A 6320-nucleotide genomic window follows, 5' to 3' on the forward strand; every position below is an offset into this window, starting at 1 on the left:
ATTAAAATTTTTTTTTTCATCCTGCTATTTAATTACTTATTATCACTAACTTACAACATCTCAATTCACTTATTCTTAGAATCGACATGTTGACAGTTGTACTATGATCTAAAAATTTTGAGTTTCTTGTGAAAAAGAAAAGTATTTTTGCACAATTGAGAAGTCACTGCATCATCGATGAGCAAAATACAAACGTCAATCTCCGTCTAGTTTTCAACTGTAAGGGAATTGTTTTTAGATTCCTCTATTCTTCTTACTCTCGATTAATAACCCGTATTTGCGGTTGTCTATTCCTTGGCGAGTATCAATCTTAATCTTCTAGATCATCAGCGAATTCAGGACAATGTTCCTGATCGGAAGAACATAGTATTCTTTGTTCTTCGACTCAGGAATCCAACCGGTCTCTCGGACAAACGACAAGGCCACAAATAGAAAGCTTGATTTAGCCCTTGGACTTCTCAAACATCTAAAATCGCCTGGAAAATTTAAATCATGAATTAATTATTAATTTAGAATTAATTAGGCCTATAAACTTTCCACTTTGTTCAATTTGACACCAAACTTCCAAATTCGAATTATTTATCGAGAATTTGAATTCATTTGGCCATGGATTTTTGTCAATATTCAATTCGGCCTCCAACTTTATATTTTTCTAATTTTGGATATAAAGTTTCAATTTCCAACTTTTGGGAAATTTCTTAAGGCTTGTTTGGATTCCTTTATTCCAAACAACATTGTTCTTCCAATTTGAACCTTCAAACAAATTTACAAAAAAATCTAAAAATTCAGGAATGGTTAAAAATACTATTTTTAATGAAAATAATATTTTCCATAACTTTTAGGGCCCTTTTGTAAAACGGATTATTTTGGAACATTCATTTCGGAAGATCAAACCCGAAAATTATAAAATTTTCTTTGTAGGTTCATAAAAATATTTTTGACCTCCCTGCAAATTTTCATAATTTTTGAAACACTTTCGGAAAAAAAAAACTCATCTTATCGAAGTCATATTGTGTGTCTCGTAACCCCAAAAAGCTCCATAATCAAGAGCAAAGTGTTTCTAAAAATATGTATGTCACCAGAACTCTCTAGATTTTCCAACTCTTTTGGGAAATTCTCGATTTCGGTTGTTGCATACTTTGGGGCTCCAAGTATCCCCTTTGTTTTCTTTAATCCATATTCCCGTAAACTGTTGAAGTCCTTTATGTGCAAGAATTCATAGTCTATCAACAATCAAATTCGAGAGTTCACATTATGGTTCACATGTGTGCCCAATGAGCGCATTCGAGGATCCATTTTATCTTCTTTATGTTTAAGAATATTTAATGAGAGTCCAAAATCACCTTTAGAATAAGTATAGTATATGTTGTTAAATAAATTTAAGACATGATAAATGGACATTCAATAATTCTAATGGCTTGGTGCCAACCTTCATTGAAATCTAATCAAGAGTTACAATTACTCCTTATAGATTAAAGACAGGGTTAGGGCACTCACATGAAAAATAATTCTGAATTGAGAATGCAAATGTGTAACGTGCCTTCACAATCAATAACCACCTGCATACGAGTAGAGACTATCCCATGTGATAGGTGTATAAGATATAGCTGTTGTGATTCTTTGTCATGCATAACCAAGCACTAGACCCTTAATCCATGAATACTCTATTTTATTTCTTTATTTTTCTTGTGAAGTTAAATAAAGTGGTAACTCTTTTAGTCAACCGGATTATTACATTTTCAACACCTACTAATCTTGAACCTGTACGGGTCAAGCATGGAAAGATCTATGATATAGAACTTCACTTTGTTTCGTCATCTCAAATAAATAGGATAACATCCTATATGGATAGTTCTCCTATCTACTTTTTGTGAGACTTGAGAGGAAGGTAAGACACGGGGTCCTATAGCATATCTTTCATAGAACAAATTTTTTTCTTCTAAAAAGTGCACGAGTCATGTTTTCCATTTAAGTTATTTGATATCTCCCCTCCATGGGAGGAGCACTTAAAGGGATATGTAAAGCATGAGACTGATCAACTTCGGATCGCACAAAACGCTTTTAAAGACAGAGCATTCAAATTGATAAATCTATCTTAATATTAGATCCTTCGTGCCCTATACAAGACGTTAGGTGGACTCTTAAAATTTGTAGACGCTTAGGATACGAAAGGGAGAGAATATATCGCGTACAAGAAGAAAAATGTTTCTTGGCTACGTGGAGTAGAGCGAATTAAACATGTACTAACCCCGACCCATATTGTCTTGGCATCCTGCAACATCGTAGTAAGAATACCCAATGATCTCAAGACTATATGATCTCTTATAAGTGAGCATTTAATTCTAATTCTTAATTCTTTTCAAATATTCAGAACTGGTAGATGTATGCAATATTTATACACGTACTTGTGCATACAAGAGACTTCTTACTACCAAAGCACAAAGAATCAATCTTATTCATATTTGAACCCTAAGACTTTCTTTAGTGTAGTATTTTAGACTAACTAAATTTCTCTTTTAAAGAGCATGGTATTTCCTTATTTACTCCACATATGAAAACCATAATATATATTTACACCGAATAAACGTGTAATACACAAAATTATCGTTTAAATTAACCACAATCCCAAAAAATAAAATAATTTTGTAAAATTAATTGTGCTACTTACAGAAAGCTTATTTTAGCCCATAGAGAGATTTCTAAAATTTAGAAACCATATTCCTTTGGTGTCTAAAGACAATGTTTTTTAGTTGCATCATATTGTTTTTTCAATGTCTCCATTGAGAAAATGGTTCTTGACGTGCATTTGGTAAAACTTCATATAAAAATATGCAATGAGTTATACATTATTCTTAAAGAGTCATAAACTAGATTTCCGCAAAGAAACATGATTTTAAGATTGTTGAGTTTGGACTTTGTAATCATCGGAAAATCCTTGTCCCGGAAAAGCTTGAGGTTCGAGAAATTTCGACATCGGTTTGCATTTTCAGAATATTTTTAAAATAAAACATTATTTTAAAATATTTAAAACAAATTTGACCTTTTCGACATCATTAAGCCTAGGATGTTCAATTTGTCCAAGACAGTTTTTAGATCAAAAATCGAGTTTTTGGTTTTGAAGCTTTAATGAAGTTTAAGAAGCTTGTCAACATATTCTTTATACTTCATATGATTGATTAGTATCAAAACATGAAAATTAGTTGTTTATTTTGATAAATTCAAGAACTTAAAATTTTCATTTTTTTATGAAAATTTTGATTTTGATCAAACATGATCGGGATGGAGCAAACATGATCATAATATGTTCTGAACATCATTAAAAATATGTTTGAAAGGTTTATAAGTTGTTGTTCTTGAGGATTAGCTCAAAAATAGAAAACCCGATTTTGAAATTTTCCAAATTCAAATATAGGGTTTTCTATTTTAGATCGATTAATCAGTTTAAACTTCAACCTTAAGATTGTAAATGGTCCTAGGATCATTTCCAATCAAATAATTCAACAAATAGACACTATACAAACTTATGAAAACTAAAATATAAAAATTTCAATTTCAAATTAGAAGTTTGAATTAAAAGATGATTGGAATTTTACCATGTGTTGGATATAGAACACTTATTAGACCCTAAGGAAACTTTGGGGATATCTGAATCCAAGATTTAAAGTCTTACATATAATTTTTAAAATATGTAGAAAGCTTAAAGCTTTAATGGAGGATTTATGAAGTTTTCCGATTTAATGCTGAGACTTCATCCCTTGGCTTCAGATCAATTTAGGAGGCTATTTATAGCTTAAAAAGGCCGGTTCATCAACAAGTGGGCTTCATTTAGTCAAATGATCCATGATGATCTTTTAGTTGTACTTCAGTTAGTGGTCGGCGTAGGCCGTGATGATGATCGTAGGCTTAGGAGAAATGATCACCGAAGTAGGGTGATCATTCACTTTTTGAATGAGACCAAATGATCAAGAAATGAAAGAGTTTCATTTTGTAAAAATCAAAGATGACTATTGTTTTTATCGACCCAACATCGTGATGAAGACAACGATCCAGGCTTGACAAAAAATCGGGTGTGGGATGCTTCGTTGGCGTTTTGTCAACGGTTGAGCGGTTTGTTGCGTTTCGGCTAAGAGTGTTGAGGCACGCGTTAGTCAATCCTTTACTTCGCGAGCATGCCTTTGCTTTGTTGTAGCGGGCGACGCGGATAGCACATGGGCGTTTGATAAAACTCCAACGCCTATCTGATAGTTGTGACTCATGCTACACCGATTCCTCTGGGTTTCGGATGCACTATATCACATATTTATTTTTTACCCTTTTGACTTTGTTTTTAGATTTTTAAAATTATAAAAAAAAACATTTAAAATATATATGACATATTTTGTCAATTTATTTTATTTTTTGAATATTTTTGGGTTAAATAAATATTTGATTTGGGATAGGGATAAAATGAATACAACATTTATCTTAAATTATACATTTTAATCCCCTTTTGATTTTTCTAAAATAATTTCGAAATAAAATGAGTACAACATTTATTCCAAATTAATTTTTTTCTTGGTTATTAACCTGAATTAACAAGGATTTAATTATCATAATAATTAATCTAATTAATTGGTTAATTATGTTTTGGCCTTGATTTTAATTATTTTGAATTTATTAATTCAAAATAATTATTTAAAAAATTCATAAATTGGGTATGTTTAATTTTAGTGCTTACATACTTCATTAGTTGAATCAAGAATTTCTTGTTACGATTGATTTTAAACTTGATCATCAATTGGAATAAAATCATTATATATGTCAAAAGAAGTTGTGTAAACACTAAATATCTACACCACTATTTAGAATATTAAAATAATTAATTAAGATTAATTATTGTGATAATTAAATCTAATTAACTAAGTTAATGGCCAAAATAAAAAATAAAATTATTTGGGATAAATGTTGTACGCATTTTATCTTAAAATAATTTAGAAAAATCAAGGAAGCAAAAATAAATAATTTATTTAAAAATAATTTATTTAACACTAATATATGCAAAAACAAATATAAATAAATTGGCAAAATATTTGTCATATTTATTTTAATATTTTGTGTATTTAAAAAATTAAAATTAAAGGAAAAAGGGAGAAACAAATATCAATTTCAAATGAACCCTTAAGGTTTTAAAATAAAAATAAAATTAATAATCGGGTGTAGCCGAAATATGGAAGAAGGGTAACAACCGCAACCGCATCCATTGGATCAACATTGGATTTTAATCCAAGGCCCAAGGGCGCCCGCGTAGCCCGCTGCAGTTGAAGAAACGCGAGCCCACATCTCACTAGATCAACTAATGCGCTCCTCAGCAATGTTAACCAAAACGTGACAGAACATCCAAATCGATGATGGAACGCAACGAAATTCCAACGGCGCGTTCCACGTTAACCAAAAACACCCTAAATGACATCATTTCTAGTGCCACCGTCTTCTTCATCGCGACGCCGAAGGGATAAAGATGTCTCATCCTTTGATTTTTCAAATTTGGAACTCCGCCGTTAGTCCCACTTTTCTGCTGATTCGAAAACTGATGATGACCCTACTTCGGTGATCATTTATCCTACATCAATAGGGACGATTCATCCTTATTCTGGCAAGTAGAATGAAGAACAACCAAAATACCATAATAGATTTTAGATGTTTCAATACACTTGGATGGATCAACCGACTCCGGACAACTATAAATAACTCCCCTAAACAAATTTGAAGCCAAAAGATCCACTCTGAAACTTCAAATCGAAAATCACAGAAAATCCACCAGTAAAGCTACAAGCTTCTAGATTTTTTAAATTTTCTATAAGGCCTTAATCTGAACATCTCAAAACCTTCTCTAAGGTCTTAGAAGTGTTCTTCAATCCTTGGTAAGATTTCAATCACACTCTAATTCATATTTCAAATTGGATAAGCTTGTATATTGTCCAGTTATCGAATTTTATGATTGGAAATCGATACTATGATAATTTATAAGCTTTCTGTTTGGGTTAGAAAAATTAATCAACCTTAAAAAGAAAAACAAATTTGAATTTTGTAAAATTCAAAAATTGGGTTTGTTGTTCTTGGACTAACCCTCTTGGATCATAGCCTAGAAAATTTTCAAACATGATTATAATGATGTTGGGTAATTGTTTGGATCATGTTTGATCCATCCCGAACATGTTTGATTAAAATCAAAATTTTCAAATTTATTTCAAATTTTGAGTTTTTGAATTGGTCCAAACGAACAACCAGTGTTCTTGTTTTGGTATCAATCAAATATATGATTTATAATAAAGCTATTGGAT

The sequence above is a fragment of the Impatiens glandulifera genome, chromosome 6 (assembly GCF_907164915.1).
Source record: "Impatiens glandulifera chromosome 6, dImpGla2.1, whole genome shotgun sequence".
Taxonomy (NCBI): Eukaryota; Viridiplantae; Streptophyta; class Magnoliopsida; order Ericales; family Balsaminaceae; genus Impatiens; species Impatiens glandulifera.